Raw genomic sequence first — 21862 nt, forward strand, 5'->3', positions numbered from 1 at the left:
TCTATCTGGTAGGAAGAACGCCAACCTAGAAGAGGCCTCCTTGGACATCTAGTCCAGGCCCCTGTGTTCACCCACTTTGACTCCCCTCGTACCACAAAGCCACAAAGCACCCTGCTAACAAACATTTCTGCAATGCAGAGGGGAGTAGTGAGCAGGGTAGACAAAGACACTGCCCTTTAAACTGCAGGGATTTGTTAGGTTAACATGTGCTGGGAGGATCCTAGGAAAAGGACCGTACCCCATGTTTCCAAAAAGTCAAAAAAATGACCTGGGGGGGGGGGGAAAAACTCCTTCTTGACCCCAGATCAGGTAGCTGCTTTGACCCTCAGCATGGGAGCAAGACCCACCAGCCAGGTGTCTGAGAGATTTTAAGTATGAGCAGGATCATCAGCATACCTCAGCCAAACTTCTATCTCTAGCTGTGACCAATGTCCAGAACTTCAGAAGGAGGCAAGGTGAACAAAAGAGCCAAATGATGCCTCCAGGGGAAAAAGCATTTTTTCCAGGCCAATAGCAGAAGCCTTGATGTAAACCTTGCTGACAAAGAAGAAATTAAGTGGGTTGAGCCAGTATTAGAATTCAGGAAACTTGCTGTGTTGTATCTAGTGGGTCACAATACACAAAGAAAGCCCCGAGGCCGCGTCCAGATGTGCATGGATATTTGATTCTCCTGAGAAAACCAGCAGCAGCACACCACACCTTGTGCTGCCACTAGTTATCCCCAGGGAATGCCTGTGCCACTGTCCTCTGGCATGCAGCATGTTACCCCAGGTGGGGTAGGAACCAGCACGGGGCTGGCCCCAGCAGCTTTACCTGGGATCCCAGGGACCAACTGTCTAGGGCTGCAGCAGCAGTGATCCTGCCGTGCAGAGCCTGGCTGGCAGCGGAGTGTGGCTTCAACTAGCCAGGCTCCGGCTTTGGGCAGCACACGCTGATGCTGTGTGCGCCACTCTGCTTTTATTCCCATGGGCATTTTGACCCCTAAATATCCAGGGGTCAAAAACAACCCTCTACACTGCTCCCTTGCAGCATGGAGAACAACTGAACATGTGGTATGCGGCACCACAGACATGTCTGTGGCGCCACATACCGCATGGCTGCACTTGTCTGGACGTGGCCCGAGAAGCTGTCCTTGGATGAAGGTGGTGTTAAAATGCATTGTGTTAAAAAAAAAAAAAAAGTCAATCCACCTGAACCAGCAAAAGTAAATGCTATCTGCAACAGGCTAGTATTCCTCATGAGACAGACATACCAAAAACTAGAACTCTTAGTTCCAAAATGATACCTTTTATTAGACCAACTGGGTAATCACAAGAAAACTGTCCTTTTCTGCAAGCTTTCATCAGATAGGCATCAGTTTTCCAGTGGAAAACCTAATATGTTTGGGGTTATTAGGAAATGTTTGTGTTTCAGAACAGACATAAATTATGAGTTACTTTCCCCTCTAAGTACTTGTGATATCTTTCTACACCAGTTTATTAGTCTGCTAATTCTACACAATAAAAAATTAATGAGAACATAACTTAGCCAACTGCTGTGGGGTACATAATTACTGAGGCCCTATTGATGCTGGGTTTTACACTGAATTAAATAAAATGGTTCTAGCAAACTCTGGGTTCGGCAAGCTAGCATAGGCAGGAGCACACAGATTTTAAAATGTCTGCGCTACACTATGTCCTTACTAAGCTGAACTCGGTTTACATGTGGTTCTTTAACCCAGTTCCCAGCCCACTACAGAAGACTCTTGAGCCTTGGTGGAAACAACGGGGGCCCGATACCCCACTGGAAACGGAAAATAAAATGAGTGACTATGTTCCTCACATAAATCACTCCTCAGCTACAGTCTGTAAGGGATGTTCTAGAATGGGTGAGCTCAGTTTCCCTTCGACAGAGCCTTTCTAACATAGGTCTCAGAGTCAGCAGCTGTTTATCAGCATTAGCTACAGAAAATTAAATTAAATGCATCGGCTGCTATCTGGATGTATCCATGCCCTATCCATGCCCAGGAAGTTTGCTTGAATAGCAGGGAGTGTTAAAGTATCTGGTCTGACCTACTGAGTCATATGTTAGGGCCCAACAGATTTCCCATATCAGTACATATCTTTTGATGCGTTTCTCACTAGCAGACATTTTCTGGTTATAGAAGCTGCACAAGGACACATTAAAGTGAAGTAATCTCCTTTTTTTCGGATTTTATGTGAAGAACAAAATGAGAGTAGTGCTCAGGTCAGTCCATAAGAAAGACTTGACCCCAAAGCAAACCCATTAAGAGTGGAAGTAATGGGGAGAGATATCCCCTTGTACATAACAGTAACAAATTGGACAGCTGAATTTTAAATGAGTGAGATTCTTGGCCAAGGGTCTGTCAAGGTCAGGACGCAGCAGAGACCACCGCACCAAAACAAGCTGATGCAGTCCGCAAGATGGTGCTGAATGATACAAGAAGAATGGACAAGTGCAAGTAAGGGACAGTTAGTGCACGCTATCCTTAGTGAAGACTTGGGCATGAGAGTGGTATCACCAAGGTGGGTGCCCAGGGCAACTGCAAGCAAACTTAGAAAAAAAATCATGAGCTATCTTGTGACAGGACATAGGTTCACTACTTTGAGCCTGAGACCAACAGCAGGGCACATGGTAGACATCACAAGAAATTCAAGATGAACATCAGTAAGGTCTTAGCCAATTACAGGAAGGGGAGAGGGGAAGTAAAGGGGTTATCAATCACGACTGACTATTTTTCAGCAGAAAAGACCATCAGTGGAGTGTGTTATGCTACTGAACTACTGTACTTGTGGGAAGCTGTCAAGAGCAAGTGCCACAGAAAGTTCAGTCAAGGAGTGCTCTGTCTCCAGGCCCATGTATCATCCCACAAACCACTGGTTGCAGTGACCTCAGAACTAAATGGAAAGTCTCTGGGGAATCTACAATGATTGGAAAATGAACTTAATAATGAAACCACAAGAGAATAAAAGTTCACCAAGTGAGAGGGGAAAGGATTTTAAATCTTGTTTGTTGTTAGTGTTGTCAACTGCTGTCTAACTTTAGCTAATGAACAGTTTAAAGAAAGGAAGTCATTGCTAAAGTGTTGGTACTAAGACAGAGGACTTGCATTAGAATATGTTCTAACACCTTTAGTAGTTCCCCAGTAGGACCAGACTTGACGAACCTTAATTCCCAGGATTCCTTAGTCTACCAAAAATGAAAAAACTAAATTGCTGACAAAAATAGAAAAAAACAAGTCTACCTTAATGCCTTTTGAATAAATCTTTAAAAAGAAGAAGAAAAGGAAGCACAAGTCCATTTGTATTTAAATCCTTTCCTTTGCAGACCAAATTTTAAAACTGGGGTCAGAATCATAGACCTGAGAGTTGGAAAAGACCTAATTAAATTTTGTATCCTATTCCCAAGCATAGGTTCGAATACAACTTCAGTTCTTAAATGACCCTTGTACCCAAGATGAACTAATTATAGACTCGGGGCCAGATCCAATCACTAGGTGTGTTGCATGTTAAACTGATTCTTTGAACACAAAATTAAGAAGCAGCAATGAAGTAGAATACATTATCTAAAAATTTAGATAACCTGTGCTAGAGACAAACCATGTAAAGTTACATAGAAAAAGCAAAAAACATGACTGGCACCATTTTTTAAACAAATGGATTACTTTTAGAATAATAATTACATGTTTTCTTTAATGGAATTTCAAAGAAGATAAATGGCAATTAGAGATAACAGGCCAGTAATTGTCAGACAACTGTATTCCTAAACAATAAAAATTATAACGAAGTGGGATAGGCGGAGGAGGTTGGGTAGATGTGATGTCTTTTATTAGACCAGCTAATTAGTTAATTAACTAGTTGGTCTAATAAAAGATATCACATCCATCCAAAGAAGCTTGTCTGCCTGTGTCCTTAGACCAACATGCTACAAGCAACAACCCTAAACAAAGTATGATGATCACATTTTCCCAGTCCTTTTCAGAGGCAGGCTCCGGGTTGTGAAAGGACACCAGCACACTCTGCTGGCAATACCAGTTGAATAAACCAGTAAGAAGCAGAAGAAACAAAAAGAATTATCTTTTAAAAAGAAAACGCCATTTTCATTTTAAATGGGATACAAATTTGATTCATTTCAACTTACCAAACAGCTAGTTAAATTCTTTCAAACATAAACTATTGAAGTTGGTCTAATAAAAGATATCAGATTCACCCAAAAAACCTTGCCTGCCTATGTCCTTAGACCAACATAGCTACAACCTACACCCCTTCAAACATAACAGTCACTTTTAAGAGGAGACATGACTATAGCTGGCCCTTATTATCAGTATCTTTGCTCACTCAGAAACCATCTTTTATCATCTGAACCACACAGAAATAAATGTCATTATTTTAGGTGGCAATCTCTTCACCGTTTACTGTAGGAAAAAAAACCTTGTGTTGCTACTAAATAGTCTAGAATCACAGAAAAGTAGGGGTGGAAAGGACCTCCAGACATCATCTTGTCCAACCCCCTGCCAGAGGCAGGATCATCCCTAGCCATACTAACCTAAACAAATCCATTGTCCAACCCATTAGTAAAACTACAGTCAACCCTGACGCAACCACAAAACACAACGCTAACCTGCCACAGGTAAAACGGGGACAACGGTGACCAATGTCCTGCTGCCATTGAGGGTTGTTAAAATAAGCTTGAGAGATCCAAGGAACATGCCCCCTGCTGCAGAAGAAGGCAACCCCCCACCACACTCCCTCTCTCTCTCCCTCTCTCTCTCTCTCCGTACCAATCTGACAATGGGGTGAAATTCCTTCTTAACACCAAACATGGTGTTCTCTCTGACCCTGAACAGACAGACAAGACCCTCTAACCATGAACTTTTGGGTTTAAGTTAGTAGCACTGTCAGACCCCAGTCAAAATCCCCAGCCTTGGCTGCAGCCAATTTCCAATGCTTCTGAGAAGCAACGTGGCAACCAGCAAAGCCCAGAAGCATGGGAAATAAGCATCGAGGAACACAGACAGCAGCACTCCTAGATCATCCCTGGCCAAATGCTTGTCTCAAACACTTGTAGTGACGGAGAGTCCACAACTATCCTCAGCAGTCTGCCTCTCTGTTCTGACAGCGGAGAAGTTTTTCCTGATACCCAGTCTAAATCTATTTTGCTGCAACTTCAAGCCATTGGTCTGCATTCTGCTCTCTGCAGCAAGAGAGAAAAGGGTTTTTCCCTCTTCTTTATGGCAGCCCTTCCTATATTTGAAGAATGCTATCATGTCCCCTTTTAAGCGCCTTTTCTGCAAGATGAACATGCCTGTTTCCTTCAATCTTTCCTCATATGACTTGTCTTCCAAGCCCTTTATTTTTGTTGCCCACCTCTGGACTCTAACTTCTCCACGTCCCTTTTTAAAATGTGGAGCCTAAAACAACACACAATATGCTAGATGAGGCCTAACTGATGCCAAGTAAAAAGGCACTATCGCTTCCTATGCCTTGCACCTAACTCTTGTATTGATGCATCCGAAAACCATATTTGCCTTTGTGCAGCTGCATAACACTGCAAACTCATATCGAGTCTGTGAGCTACCTAGACTCCTAAGACCCTTCTCTACACTACTGCCATCTAGCTGAGTGTCACTTGGTTTGTTTTTGTGTCATTGATTTTTCTTCCTGAGGTACTGCACCTTGCATTTGTCAGGACTGAACATCATCCTGTTAGCTCCTGTTAGCCTAGCTTTTCAATCTGTCAAGATCCTTCTGAATTGCGCTCCTCTCCTCCGATACATTTGCAATCCTTCCAGTTTCATGTCACCCGCAAATTTGCTGAAGAAGTTCTCTATTCCAAGATCAAAATTATTAATAAATATGTTCAACAGTACTGAGCCCTGGACAGATCCCCATGGGACTCTACTTGAAACCTCCTGCCTGTATGGATCCATACTGACCTGGATCCATTTATAATTACCCTTCGCCTGTGGCAATCAAACCAATTGTTTTATCTACCTTCCAGCCCACATTTCTCCAATTTGATTGTGAGAAGATCAAAATTCAAGCCTTGATGAAGTCCAGATACACTATATCCACAGCATTCCCTTCATCCACCCAAGTAGTTACCGTTTAAGAAAGAGATCAGGTTTGTTTGGCACAATTTGTTCTTAGTAAATCCACGCTGGCTGCTCATGATCAGCCTTTCCTCCTCCAGATGCTTGCACATGGACTTCCTTATGATATGCTCCAGTAACTTCCTGTGTATCAAGGTGAAGCTGACCAGTCTATAGTTCCCAAGGTCCTCTGTTTTGTTTTGTGGGGCTTTTTCAGAGAGGCACTATGTTGGCCCTGTTCCAATACTCTGGTACTTTGCCTGTCTTCCACATCTAGATAGAAATCGAGAAAGTAGATATGCCATGACCCTGAATCTTCCAATTTATACCCCGGTGCTCCATCAATATCCATGCTGTTTTCGTAAAAACAACAGCAGCTTCTAGGCATGTCTATACTGCAGTGTTTTTTTCCTCCACATTTCCGACTAAGGCCCTAGCATGTGCACAGTGCTATCATAACCTGGTCACTGGTATTGCAATCAAAATGTAGACTAAAATGCTGTCTACACTACAGCTTCCACCATGGAGCTACAACAGTAGCATATCCATGGCGCCTCATTTTCCAGATGTTATAGACAAGCTTTGTATACACACACGGTGTGTTACACTATCGTTTTAAATGTAAAAGTACAGTTTAAATGAGACAATGTACCCCATACACTCAGTTACTTTATCATACAAGAAGGCAAGAAAAAGCAGTTCATACATACATTTACATTGCTATAGGTGCATCCACACTAGAGATTGTACCAGGGTAACTACCTCAGTAAAAATCACACCCCTGATTGAGCTATGCCGGTAAAAAAAACGAAAAAAGAAAACCTGTATAAAGTAGGCCTCAAAAGAGTTAAAACAGACAAACTGAATCTGTGTGCAGCTCATGAGTGGAAAACAAAAGACACAATGTGAGTTAAGGACAGAGCATTCATTAGTTTAGGATTGAGTTTCCTGGCTTTAGCCAGTTTGTTTCCCCTTTATTATTTTGCAAAGGTACCTTTTTGTTCTTCGGTTTCTTTTTCTTTTTTTCAGTATGGTAATAGAAAGATGCTGTACTTATGTTAGGTAATGGAAACTAAATACACATCAAACTGCTTTCAAATGGCTTGGTTTGGGTTTTTAATTTCCTGAACACAGAGTATCAAGACTGGAAATCTTTTGATGAATTCAGTGGGCTTTAGATCAGATCCTTACATAACATGTTTGATTCCCCAGATCTCTAAGGGCTCCACAGATATTAGTCTAAGGTATTAGCAGTGTGTATGCCTAAAAATCACTGTTTTTAAAAAAATGCCTGGGTTATAATCATTCAGCTCTATTGATCCTAGCAACACTCAAGGCACTACTACAGACCACCTGCCAGAGTTTTTACCAGTGTGTGATCTCCCCTGGGCCTCTGTCTCAAGGGCTCTCTCTTGTCAGGGTCTAAATTGGTGTATGTGAAGCAGGCAGAAAAGCTCAATATCAGGACACACAATTTGCTCAGTATACTCAAGACACCCAATTTCACATCTGCACTACATCTCCCCAGCTAGAGCAGTAGAACAAATTCCCTAGTGCCTCATCTGGAATTTTGGTACCCAATGGGCGCGTCTGCACTGTAGAGCTAATTACTGCATAGTATGCATCATCATCTACACATGCTGACCTTTACTGCACAGTAATTTGCTCTACTCAGCCGTTAATTTACTATCTGCAAATCGAAGTAGCAAATTATCTGCCAAGTAATTACTGCACAGTACAACACATGAAGTCAGCCATCCAGGAGCAAATTTGCTGCCCGTCAGTGTGGCAGCAGGGGGTGGGAGATCTGCTCCCTTCCCCTAGGGGCTGCCTGCTGCCAGGGCAGGCTCTGCCACTGGAGCTCTGTCAGGGACAATGCCCCCCTGCCCCAACAGCAGGGAGCTCCCAGCCGGGGGCTGGGAGATTGTTCCTAGCCCCAGCTCCAGGATGTAATTGCAGGAGTGCTCTGTGATCATGATCATTTGGGAACAGTCTCCCAGACCCTATTCCATGATCAGGTAGTGGGGGCTGGGAGCTCCCTGCACGGGGAGTGTTCCCTGCCCAGCCTGGAGCTGGTTGGGACCTGCCGCTGACGGGGACCACTCCTGGCCAGCCTTAGGCTGCACAGGGAAGTCTGCACATGCAGCTGGAGCTGGCTGGGGACTGTCCCAGTCAGGGGCAGGTCCCAGCTCTTTGTCCCAATCAGGTGATCAAAGCAGGAGGCTTGGAAAGAGCCGTGGGGGAGGGGCAGGTCCCAGGCCCCTGCCTCAATCTGACAGTGGGGCAGCTAGCAGCAAGCCCCCTGCTGGATGGGGAATTCCTGCAGTTGGGACCTGCCCCTCCCCTGCAGCTCTTTCCAAGTCCCCTGCCCTTGATTAGGGAGCCAGGGCTGGGAGCTCCCTGCTGCTGGGGCAGGCGGACATGGTCCCTGCCTGAGCTCTGCCACTGAAGCCTACCCCAGCACCAGGCAGTTCCTGGGGGCAAGGAACAATCTCCCAGCCCCAGCCAGGAGACAGCTGTCTCCTGGCTCCATGCTTCCTGCCAGAGCTCCCCGTGACTGCTACAGGGAATCAGTGCTTCCTGCCTAGAGCTCCTCCTAGAGCTGCTGCTACAGGGGACCAATGGAGGGCTAGAGGAGGAGAGAGCAGAATGCTGCCATGAGAAGCAGATTTGCTCCTGAATCCCCGTACATGGCAGGAATAGCAAATCTGCTCCCAAATCCCCTCCTGCCCAGGGTGGGCTTACTCTAGAGTAAATTACACATTTGCACATGTAGACACACCCAATATGCTATAAATGTCACAGTGAGAGCTGCTGGATTCTGATCCTCACTAAGATGCCTATGTGAGAGAGAAATTCTTGAAAATCTGGTTTAGATTTTGGGTTGCTTGAAAATCCATTCTTGGTCTTTTTTTCTTTTCTTTTCTTTAAAAAGAAAAAAAACCCAGCAACAACAACCTGACCCCCTATAACTTAACTGAGGGCTTAATGATTTATTTCTTAATCCAATAAGGATAGCTATTGGAGGAAGCAGCCAGAAGAGCTGGCAGAAGACGATGAGAGGATGGACTGAGGGCCATATGAGTCTGGGTCTACTTTTATTGTAGTTAGCGATAGATATTTGTGCATCAAGGGGCTTATCTACACATGCTCCCATGTTACTGCACCGTTGTTTAGTACCTTCTGCACCATGCCAGTAGCGCACAGTTATTTTTAGCTGCTATGTCGCTGTAGCAATGCATTATAGCGAGGGAGCACATTACTACAGCGATATAGCTGTAGCATCACAGTTTGTGCCCGCTGACACTATGTCACTGTAGTGTGTCACTATATCACTGTAGCATCTTGTGTAGACGCACCCAAGTTGCCCATATGCTGTAGTCACAATTGTGTATTTTAATTTAGGAGATGGCCCAGCAGACAGCTAGATGGACAGGTTTTCATAGATATAAATTAATGAAGTTTTGTACTACCAAGAACAAATAAATACTAATGGTGATTAATAATTAGCAGGGCAATAATAATCAGTAATATTCTATATACAGTCAATTTCGGAAGCTGTTGTTCTGGAGAAGCTCATTCTGATGATAATACTTTATACAGAACGCCATAGCAGTTTTTCACCAGACAAGCACCAGGGAAATTAAGTTGAGTCTTAGGTAGAGAATGGCAGTCATATGACAAAGACCATGTTGCCCAACCCTGTACGCAACGAAGACTTCTGTATAGGAAGCCAGAGTAAATTCCTACTCTTCAACAAAGAACTCTGATTTCAAACACAAGGTTCAATGTTTTTTGAGCAACTGATGCTCAGGAACATAGTAATGTACAAGAAGAGATTGTTACAACGTACAGAGCCAGGGTCCAAAAAAGAAAGTGCTAAACTCTGAGATTTTTTAAAAGAATTTGGCCACCAGTGTGGAAAACTTACCAGAAAGAGTTCAAATGCTTCTCTGTTCTGTTAGCTGAGCTCTACGTGCCGCATGCCCCAATACCCCTCTTTCCCCATTCATACATGTATCCTTGCCTTAGCAAGATACGAATTTGGTATTCAGCTCTGTCCCTTGATCATTAATGCAGACTCTTAAGCCTCAGACTTCAAAGGCAGACACACTTAAGAGTCACAAGAGCAGAATAACGGTCTTTCTGTCAAAGGACTAGTAACCTGGATCTTTCATTTGATTGCACTGTACAAATATCTAGCTCCTAGCAAGACTAGGAAATTCCATGATTTATAGAGGGCTTCCCACAGATTAAGTTAATAAGAAAACCCAACAGTGCCTCACCTCCTTCCTCTCTCCAAACACTGACAAATGAAAGAAAATAGGGTAGGAGGGAAGAAGTGAGCTCTCTGCAGATATGCTGTGGAAAACTGAAGGCTTCAAAGCGGGAACTGTCCAAGAATTCTCTTCCTGCCTCTTGCTGTCCCATTTGGTGACACGCTGGGCATGTCTACATGTACATTTACACCAGCTTAAATTTACTGCACAGTAAGTGGGAATAGGCCAGTGTCTACACATACAGGCATTAAAGCACATTAACATTGTGTGTGGACTGACTTGGGACTGCACAGTAAAGCATCTACACGTGCATTACTGTACAGTAATTAATCGGGTGTAAATTTGATACCTGCATGATGCAGATATTAAATATACATTCAAGTAGGTGTAAGTCACCTTTTTTACTGTGCAGTAGAGGCATGCATGTGTAGAAGTGCACCCATACTAAGCAGTAATTTTGGTTACTGTGCAGCAGATGTGCACCTGTAGATGCACCAAGTATGTCCTCCAGCACATTCTACAGCCACGGTTGGTATGACTGTAAACCCACAATCTTTCCCAAATAGCCAGCAATGGTTTTTCCCATCTCCTTCCATCACATCTCTTCCCTCTTTGTTATTCTGAAATTCATTCAGACCCCTCACCTCATTTCTTTTCTTTTCCCCTTCCTTTGTTTCCTCACAAGTTTTTCTACGCCAGTTCTCAGCATCAAGGTTATAGCTTTAATTAGCTGTAGACTGTGACTGCAATGGGGATAATAATACACCTATCTCTGGGAAAGAGTTTAGAGACCTGCAGATGATTAATTCCGATAAAAGAACTAGAGGGTTTAAATTACCATCTACTACTTTACTTATTCTTGTCATTATCATTACCATTATGATTAGGTAGAATCAAAATCAAATCAGAAGGTTTCCTCCCTACTTTTTCCATACAGTCTTGACGGAAGCTAGAATCTTACAAGATCCAGCCAATAATTATTTGGGAGTTGACACTGAGAGTCTGAACCTGACAATTTAGGGCCAAATCTTTGGTCCCTGTGGCAGGACATTGTGTGTGCCTGCTACTTTATGGGCCTGGAGCTGGCAGCCGCCAGGGGCCTAATAAGGGCAGACATTTTAGATTCAGGGCTGCCCATATAAACAAGACAGCTCTGTGGCTGGAGGCCAGACAACAACACCGCCTGGCCAAAGGGCTGCTGGTGTCATCTGGAGGCAGGGGGTGGTAAGGAGGTTCCTTGTCCTGGGTATGACCTAAAACTACACCTTGCCAGGAGTGGGTGGACTGGTGGGGCTCCCAGTGGCGTGGGATTCCCCAGGAAATGCCAGGCCAGTTACCACCCCAGTGAAAGGCGGGTTGCGGCGCCTTAGCCCCCACAACTGGGTGGGTTACCCCTTGTTCTGGAGGGCCCAGGGGGTGGACCCTCACAGGATGAGAAAAGGGCTATAGACTCAGGCCTGTCTGAGTTTCCCCTGACTGGCCCATGCTGGGGCCAGGACTGGAAGGGTCGAAGGGCCAGGGGCCCACCATGAGGGATGCCCGAGAGCTGTAGGCCTGGGGTCCCGACTGGCCTGGAGGTGGGCCAGGGCTGGATGAGCCGAAGGTCTCGGTGGGGGACTGCACCCAAAGGGGAACCAGCTCAGGGAGCCTTGCTGCCCGGTATGATGACGGAAGAGGCTGCCTGAGAAAGAAGAATCTAGGTGGGGTTCAATAGGAGGATTCTGGGGCCCGCTGTGGGGGCCAGTGATTAAAGGAACATCGAGATGCCATCTGCAAGGCTTGGGCTGTGGTGTAGGAGACGAAAGGAGCCGCAGATAGCACCCCCTGGCATTGGGGCAGAAAATGAGCAGCCTCCTGCTTATTAACATCTATTAACTAATTAACATCAAGGCATGGCAGACGAGAACATGGGCGGTTGGCCCAGGAACAGGTAGGTGGGCCATGGTGGGATGGGCCCCAAGTAGGCCCTCCTGCTACAGTCCCTGCTGTGGCCCTGTTGACACAGAATAATGGCGGAGCTATAGATTCATCTGGCTTAGATTACATCAAGAACTGCCAGAGAACCACATACCAACCCCTGGAAACCCACTGCTGTGAGCCCCTTGGGTCACTCTAATTTATTTGGGGGCTAAATCTGGCTACCCAGAAGATCAAGGTAGAACAAAGGTTGTTTAAATCAACCTCTACCCCACTCAGATCCCAGGTTTGATCACAGTTCCTTACAGCCTGAAACTAGGACTACTGGAATTGGTGGTTGGATTGCAGGATCATAGCAGATGTCTAATAGGTTTGACACACAGACTGTCAACATGGGTATTCTCTCAAGTGAGGGGGCCAGGTGAGGGTGGTGGCAAAGACTGCCAGGCACAGACACAACCCAAAGACAGCTGTGACTGGGTGGATCCCAAAACTTGTTTGGAGAAAGCAACACCAAGATAAATGTATTAACTCTGCTGGGATTGCTAACAAACTTTTCAGTTTGGTCCCCCCCACATGACAACTGGAGGGCTTGAAGTTGCTCCCACTCTGATGACTGTAAAGTAGGGATGCACCAGTAGAGATTTTGGGGACGGATACTGATAGCCGATTTTTAAGGAGCCATATTGACCGGTACTGATCCAATTTCTGATACAGTGCATGCAGCTGATAAGTCAGTTGTGATGGATGGGGATGGAGGAGAGAAGGGACTTGGGGGGGAAGGGGGGAGGGCAGATCAAGGCCCCACATTGAGGGAGGGAGTGGGGCAGGGGCTTGGGTAGGCGCTGCCCAGCTGGGGTGGGGTGGGGTGGGGTGGGGCACTGGACAGAGTCCTGGCTCATCTGGGAGACACAGGGTGGGGGGTGGCTCCCACAGCTGTGCATACCCCAGGAAGGTATGGGATCATGTGCCCCTGGATCTGCATGGGGGGGCTGCAGCTACAGGCTGGGGAGTTACTGGGGGCTACAGCCACCCCAAATTTCACTGTAGCCCCCTCCCAACACCACAGCTGCCCACCCTAAGCACAGCCCCCATGCACTGGGAGCACAGCCCCGAGTGCAGCCCCTACAAGCCAGGAAGAGCCTGGTACATCCCCCAGCCTTCAACTAAAACATACCCTGCCTCCCCACCCCCGTGCAGAACCAGGGGCATACACCCTCCCCACTCCCCATGCCCTCCCAGGTTGCGCACAATGGTGGGAGTCTTCTTCCTCCCTGCGTCCCCCGGACAAGCTGCAGCTCCATCCCGCACTCTGCCCCATCCTGGCTGTACAGCCCCTGCCCCCACCCCAGCCCCACTCCCTCCTCCCTCACTGTCAGGGTGTTGATCTGCTTCCCCACACATCCCTTCCCTCCCCTGTCCCCGTCCACCACAACAGACTTACCAGCTGCACACGGGTCTCCAAGCTGCCAGGCTGTGCTCCTAGCTGCCTGCGTGCTGCTCTGCGACTCCATGCATGCACGGGCATTTATTGGCCACATTATTGGCTGCATCAGGCTGATTTCCGATACAATCAGTTTTCTTTATATTGGTGCCAATCCAGTATCGGACCAATGTATCAGTGTACCTCTAATATTAAGGGCTTGTAAAGACTGAAGAAACTGAGCAGAATCTTGGTGTAGATGCTACAGGGTTTGAGGACTAGGATGACCTACACCTTCCCAAAGACTCTGGGGGACTCAGGAAGAGGAAAGAAGGGCAGCTGCCTTCTCTGAAATAGATTCCTTGTGGGGCTGGTGCAGGTACCTACCCTGGAGATCGTCAAAAGGAGCTCACCTTGCTGGGTTATTTGACCCCAGAAGTCTGTCCTGCCCAGAGCAGGGAGTTGGACCTAATGATCTCACAAGGTCCCTTCCAGCCCTAAACTTCTGTGAATCTTTAGACTTGAGAGGGGAGGGAGAGAAAACGATGCACCCTCCATCTGGACTGTGGAGGGAGAAAGGGGACCTGCATAGCCTCAGTATTTCTCAGTGCTTTAAGACAAGACAACCCTTTCTCCACTCTCCCATTCATGTCCATGTACTGTAGAGTTTGTGAATAGTCCCCACAATCCTGCTGTGAGGCAGGGAAGGATTATCACCTCTGTAGAGATGAAAAACTAAGGAGGCACAGAGGAGAGGGAAGCGAATTGTCCAAGGTCACAAAAGGAATCTGTGACAAACCTGGTGGTGAACCCAGGTCACCAGGGTCCCAATCCAGTGCCTCAGCCACTGAGCTATCCTTCCAGCCACAAACAACGCATGCCTCCTCACGCTGGGGGGCACGGCGACTGCCCGCAGGTAGCAGAGGTGGTGTCGGCGGTGGTGTCAACAGCAGGGGCATGGCAGTGGTGAGTGCGGACCGGCTACAGTGGCATCGGTGGCGAGGGCAGGCTGAGCAGGGACTGTCCAGAGGTGGTCGTGACAGTGTCAGTGGTAAGGGAGGGGGGCTGGTGAGTGGTGACCACCTGCAGACGCCAGCAGCAGTGTTGGCAGCGGCCAATCTCAGGAGGGGCATGTGCCCCCCTGTACCCTTCCTACACATCATCTGTGCTCCCACCCCACTTTTAATTCTGGCCTCTAGGCTGTGAGTGTGGAGGGTGAGAAGGGAAGAGGGACAGGGGTGCCTTTTTGTGGACACGGTGGGAAATATAGTGATGGAAATACGGCTCTTTTCTGGCCACGTAGGCTGGGAAGGAGTGAGGAGAGAGCCCACATCTCTAGACTCTGGTGGCAGGGACGGAAAAGGAGCCAAATGGCAAGGCTGTCTCTGAAATCCACGGGGTAAGAGGTGGGCAAGGCTGTCCGGGGGGAGCAGGGAAGGACGGCTTTCTCTCAGGACCTGATGGAGGGGGAGGGAAGGGCAGGGCTGCTCTGTCTGGGGTGAGGGGGAGGGCAGGGCACTCCCACTCCAGGTTCTGTGGGGAGGGGAGGAAACCAGCAGGGCTTTCTTCTCCCCATGGGAGGTAGCAGCACATTCCTGTCTCAGCAAAAGCTTTGGAGATTAAACCCCGGGAAAGGGAGAAGGGGGAGGAGAATGACTGAGTGGCTGCATCCACCATCCCCAGCCCTCTCCCCTTGTGCGAGTGGACACAAAGTAGTTCAAAGGGCAGCAGCAGCGAAGCCAGGCAGCGCCTTCTCCCTTCCCCTGCGCTGCCGGGGGCTGCTCCCCGGCTGCACCTGCACCCCTGCCTCTGAGCCCGCAGCACGCCCCATGCATAACAATCAGCAGTGCGACCAGCCCAGCAGGCAGGCAGAGGGCGTCTGCCAAGGCAGCGGCTGGAGGGAGCCAGGTACAGCACAGCCAAGCACCAGAGAGCCCCTCTCCTGCGCTCCGCACCCCACAGGGCAGTGCCCTGGCTCCTTACCCCACGGGCCCTTGCCCCAGCAGCATCCCATTCATCCATCTTGAGCCTCTTCCCCTGGAGGTGACAAAGGCGGCATGACAATGAGAGACACCGAGGAGCTCTGGGAACTGCCTACCCCAGATTCAGTTATTAACTTTCATCAGGCAGCTCGGACTAGGACTCCCAGAAGAGCTCGGTGCGAGCCTGCACCGCGCGGCCTGCTGGGAACTGTAGTTCTCGGCCGCACCACGGGCTGTTTCCATCTCAGCCCTGGCCGTGTGGCGCGGCTCGGGGGGTCAGGCCAAGGTCCTGGGTAAAAATAACCAGGTGCTGGGGTTTTATGCACAAAGAGCACTTGGAGTGATTTATTTCAGAGTAACGGAGAGGTCACCTAAGCACGGAGCATGAGACAATTGTTTAGCTCTTCCTGGGGCGCTGGCAACTCCCTTGGTGCTGGCTCTGCTCCTTTCCGGCTGTTACATCCATGCTTCCCTGCAGTAGTTGCACTGGGGAGTGGGAGGGATGCTGGTTATGCGAAAGTGCTGGTTAAAGCATACCTCAGATGACGGACATGTTTGAGGCACTAAGGAGGGAAATCAAGTGAGAAATGGGAAAGGGCAGTGTGCGCACTCATGTCTGTCTGCTCGATACCCTGCTGACTGGAATATGGCTGCTCCCACTGCAGTTTTCTCAAGGTGTAATGCAGGGCTAATGACATTATAAGAACTGCGCACTTCCCAAATCACAGCCCCGGCGGACGACATTATTTGATGGTGGACTCACCAGAGGACAGTAAGGACTGTACAAGTCAGGTTCTCACTTCTGATGGTGCGTAACCGAGTGACCGTGTGCACACAGTTGATGCAGTACTGATGTTGCCCGTGACTGCAGACAGGCAGTTAGCCATGTTAGTCTGAAGTTGGGCAGAAAGTCTTCTACTTGTGATCTTTTGTTGTTAGCGTGACATTGCTTTGCACGGTGCTTTATACAGAGAGAGACATGCCCTACCACTGGCAATGTGTAGGGGGTGCACCCAGGTGCACATGCACCCCCTGACAGAAGCACCACTGACACTGCTGGCGGGGCCTGTGGGCAGTCACCGCTCACCACCATCCCCCTTGGCACCAACACCGCCGGTGGCATTTGCAGGTGGTCACTGACCACTGTTCAGTGATTGCCCCCCCGCCCAATCCGCTCCATCACCGACACCGCCACGGCCAGCTGAGAGAGCTCTCCGCTCGTCACTGCTGCGCCCCCACTGCTGTCACCGCCACCTGCGGGCGGTCGCCGTGCCCCCCCAGCCTCTGGGGGCACATGCCATTCATGTCAATAAGTGTTACCATCCAATATATTTATAAAGATGAAAACATGGACATTTCTTTCCACTGTAATGGACAGGACATTTCTAGAGAGACTCAGGGAGGAAGGTGCTGACACTTCTGCCCTGTTGGAGTTTGGTTTGTGCACTTGAATCTAAATGGTTTTCATAGATTTAGTTTTTTGTTGCTAGTATAGCATAAGTTAATTCACTCTAAGCTGGTGCGAACGCAGCACCAAGGCTAAGACTAAAATAATACAGTAGCCTTTTCAAGACTCTTATTTTAAAATGTTGGCTAACTCCCAACAGCAAGGACTGCAGTTCTTCCTCTCTGTTTATTTTGTTTTGTGGTTTCTATTGTTAAATATATGCTGCACAAAATACCTTCCACAGCTCGTGATCTTTTTTTGGCACCTTAATACAGATCTTCTATAGGATTATTTATACAGCGTTATATGTATTTAATGTTTAATGGTACTGAGCTATCACTTCCTCCCAATCGTATTCTAAATAAATATAATTACAACTTAAAAGGATGATGATTCATATCTAAAGGAATGTCATCATGAAGTGTACATGGGTCATCTAGAACTGACACAAATCCAGCAGAGTATAAGAGGTCGTCATCATCACAGGGACCTAATCCAGGTATTTATAAATATCTAACTACAGTGATATCTATATGCTTAAACACTAATAAGGCTTGCCAAAAGTTTCAGACATCTGGGAACTCTTGCCTACCAATCAAATGCTGATAATGAAGTGGATATCTTCCATGTTCTCATGTTGGACCCTTTCTCTATTTTGTTCTTCTGTGAGGCTGCATGGGTATCTTTTGCTATGAAGAAAAAGATCTCAAATCAAAATCTAGGCACAGCAAGGCTTCAGAGCTCTCAGCAGAGAGAGTTTCACAGGCTTGAATACTATAGCAATTAGATAAGCTACACAGATACTGAAACGTTTTAAATTGTGCTGAACAAACATTAAGACTGAGACAACAAAATGCTCTAACATTGAAAATCATTGCTTATGGGTGTTCCAGCCACGTTGAAGTTTTGACTGATTTTTCGGGAGGTGGCTTTGATGATGAAAAAATATGTTTTTAGTGTTTAATGGCCACATGCTGACCTTTCACTGTAAATACCAAGAAGGCAGCCACATCAGAAATGTTTGTTGTTACTCCATGGGAATCCAAGACATAGAAGTGCAAGAGTGACACTCCAATGAATTGTGCTGTCATTAGGCCTAACTCACCAGGCAGACAAGAAAGGCTTGGTATAAATCCTGGTTGGATATTTGTTTTTATAGTATTAGATTTTCAAAATCCATAGTCTTTCTCTGGATCACAGACTTGCTCCCTTCTTTGCCTCTGCAGTGCTGCTGTGGGAGGTCTGCATCCCAGCCTACAAAACATGAATAATAGCTAAAAGCAAGCTCAGCACATGTCTACATGGCTCCTGCTTGGTCTGGGGACCTGGGAGATTGAGGGCGAGGAGAAACATGGTAGTTTGATTATTTCAAATGTATTTCTCATTTTTCTCCCTGGATTCAGGAAACAATCCTATTTATTTATTTAAAAATACAAACTGAGTGTATATTTTCCCTGCTGCCTAAGACAAAGCCCGTTGTCAGTGTCACAGTTGCCACCTGTGAAAGGATGGTAAGTCTTGGTGACTGGGTAATTCTTGGCCTCTGGCTGTGGACAGGTTTAACTCACTCCCTCCTCCAAGAGAGACTGCTCCTGCCCTTGCTTAGTCTCACCTGCCATGACTTTGATGGAAAATTTAGAGGTGGTGATGTTTGGTCTGGGAACAGTCAATCCTTGAGCAGGGGCAGAGCACCAAGAATGATCCCAGTCTCGTGCAGCACTGTGTCCTTCGGGACCAGCCAACTGATCTTAAAGGCCAAATTTTGGGAGTTCCTCTAACCCCTACATTCCTGCCTCAGACCTCTGGCGATTTAATGACTTTAAGTCCTATCTTCACCCAGCCTTGTTGCTGTAGGTGCCAGATTTAGCTCCGGGGATACCCAAGAGTCTGTCCCTTATAAGGATAATTAAAAGTGAGTTCAGCTACTCCTCACCTATCCAATGCTTGGCTCACTTCAGTGTCTGTTCACTGCCTTGCCTTAGTTCCCGGGGCTTCTTGGGCTCTCCTGCCAGCTTTCTGCTCCAATCAGGGGTGATCTCGGCTGCACAGTTGAGGCTCCTGATCCCTATGAAGGAAACAATCAAGCCTTGATCAGCTGACTCCCGGCTCGGGCACAGAGCTAGGTGCAGAGATCTGACCCTTCCCTTTCTCTGGACAGTGACTCACATCAGTGTGGATCTCCAGCTTCAGTCTCACTCCCTGTGAGGCTTCCTGGTTCAACTGGGACTGGGTGAGGTACTGACCCCAGCTCTCCTGATTCTGTGCTGGTTCAGGCATGTCAGATGAGTCACAAATTGGCTAGACGGCTGCACCCAGAGAGTGGTAGTGGATCGGTCTTTTTCGATCTGGAGGGATGTGCGCAGTGGGGTCCCCCAGGGCTCGGTCCTTTTCAGCATCTTCATCAGTGACTTGGACGAGGGGCTAAAAAGCACCTCGTTCAAATTTGCGGATGACACTAAAATGAGGGGAGAAGTGGGCACACTGGAGGAGAGGGACAGGCTGCAACTACACCTAGACAGGTTACAGGGGTGGGCGGATGAGAACAGGATGGGTTTCAACACTGACAAGTGCAAGGTGCTGCACCTGGGGAGGAAGAACCAGCAGCGTACCTACAGGCTGGGGAACCCCCTTCAAGATCCTTCTCTGCCTCTGTACTGATGAGGAGTCATTATTGATGCCAAGATGAACATGGGCCGGCAGTGTGGGGACGCGGTCAGGAAAGCCAACCGTACCTGGTCATGCATCCACAGATGCATCATGAGCAGGTCCGGGGAGGTGATCCTCCCCCTCTATGCGGCACTGGTCAGGCCACAGTTGGAGTACTGCATCCAGTTCTGGGCGCCGCACTTCAAGAGGGATGTGGACAACATGGAGAGGGTCCAGAGGAGGCCACTCACATGGTCAGGGGGCAGCAGGACAGGGCCTACAAGGAGAGGCTACGGGACCTGAACCTGTTCAGCCTCCACAAGCGAAGGCCGAGGGGGGATCTGATGGTCGTCTACAAACTGGCCAAGGGGGACCAGCAGGCATTGGGGGAGTCCCTGTTCCCCCGAGCACTACTGGGAGTAATGAGGAATAACGGCCATAAGTTGATGGAGGGTAGGTTCACGCTAGATATCAGGAGGCGTTACTTCACTGTCAGGGCGGCTAGGGTCTGGAACCAACTTCCGAGGGAAGTGGTGCTCACTCCTACCCTTGGGGTCTTCAAAAGGAGGCCAGATAATCACCAAGACGGGGTTGTTTGCCCCCAGTACTCTTTCCTGCCCATGGGAGGGGATCGGACTTGATGATCTTCTCAGGTCACTTCCGATCCTACTAACTATGAAATATGAAACTATGTGGGCAAGTCCCAGGTCCTCAAAGGATTCGGTTGGGGGTGTGAATGGAGTCTTTCTCGCCTTTTCTCACTCTGCCACACCCATTCTTATTGGATTTAAACTGTCATCCCACTGTTACCAGGTGAAATTTGAGGACAAGAATATACCTGTTCACATAACACGCTCGCTTGCGCACTCTCTCTCTCTCTCCCCCCCCCTCTCTCAACATATGAAACATTAGGCACATACATCAAGATGCGCTCTGTAGGCTCAAGTTTTTAAACTTGAACTTCCATCTAGGGTGCCAGATCTTCTGCCCACCTCCTAGCTGCTTTGTGCTTCTCAAAAGTGATACAAAGCAGCTAGAAGCACATGTGCATCACCTTGGACTTGGAGCTGGTGTTATCATTCACTGCTGTTCTTGATTCCAGTAGAGGAATACATTAGTAGTGCGACCAGAACTCTTGCTCTTGGAAATGCTCTTGCAATTCCTATCTGGCAGTAATCCTGAGAGGAGAAGTTGAGGGGAAGGATCAGGGCCTGTATGACACAGAACAGTCCTTTCACTGCTCTAAATTAAACCTGGGATTGAGCTGACTCCAGATGTGATATAAGAGTTGCAAATAAACACAAAGGGTGCGTCTAAAGGAGCACACGTGTGGCTTGCAGTGCTACAAACTTGTCTACAGTGCCACAAATCGCACATGCCACACATGCACCCATTTGCCGCGCTGTTAATTTGCAGAGTGGTGTGTTTTTTGACGGCAGCAAATCCTGGTGTCAAAAAAAAAAAAAAGCACCAGAATAAAGCAGGTTGGCACACATGGTGGCGGTGTGCACCACCCAAAACTGGAGCCTGGCTGGCCAGAGCCATGCTCTGGCTGCCAGCCAGGCTCCACACACCTGGATCACTGCTGATACAGCCCCAGGAAGCCCCCAGGACCCCAGGTAAGGTTACTGATGTGCTGGCCCCAGCCTCCCCTACCCCACCTGGGACGACTCAGTGTGTGCCAGAGCATGCATGCAGGGGTGTTTCCTGGGGACAACTGCTTGTGGGGGATGTGCCCAAAAACCAGAAATTGATGTTCCCACAATGTTGGTAGTATTCAATTTGATAGTGTTTTGTTCCTCTGAGGGTTAGTCTTGCCTCACAGACTGAACAGAAAACTCACTTTTAATCTTCCCAGCCATTTTCTTCCAAGACAGAGTTCAGTAGGATGCTAGAATGCTGTTCTAGGACACGCTGCAGACACTCTGGAAGGGGCAGGGCTAGGATGACCTGGACAGACTGGGAAACTGGTCTGCAGTCAAGCAGCTGAGATTCAACAAGCACAAGTGCAAAGTCCTGCACTTGGAACGGAATAAGTGCAGGCACAAATACAGACTGGAGAATGGCGGGGTTACA

General features: G+C 47.8%; 1 protein-coding gene across 1 annotated transcript in view; it reads right to left on the reverse strand.

The window, feature by feature from the left end:
* Positions 1–15821, reverse strand: part of AMOT (angiomotin) — a 77947-nt gene extending 62126 nt beyond the window's left edge. Inside the window, exon 1 of the mRNA XM_090060081.1 lies at positions 15695–15821. The gene's annotated coding sequence lies outside the window, so the exon portion shown is untranslated. The remainder of the gene's footprint in view (positions 1–15694) is intronic.
* Positions 15822–21862: the final 6041 nt, after the last annotated feature.

The sequence above is a fragment of the Crocodylus siamensis genome, chromosome 8 (genome assembly GCF_052110815.1).
Source record: "Crocodylus siamensis isolate JL-2025a chromosome 8, ASM5211081v1, whole genome shotgun sequence".
NCBI lineage: Eukaryota > Metazoa > Chordata > Crocodylia > Crocodylidae > Crocodylus > Crocodylus siamensis.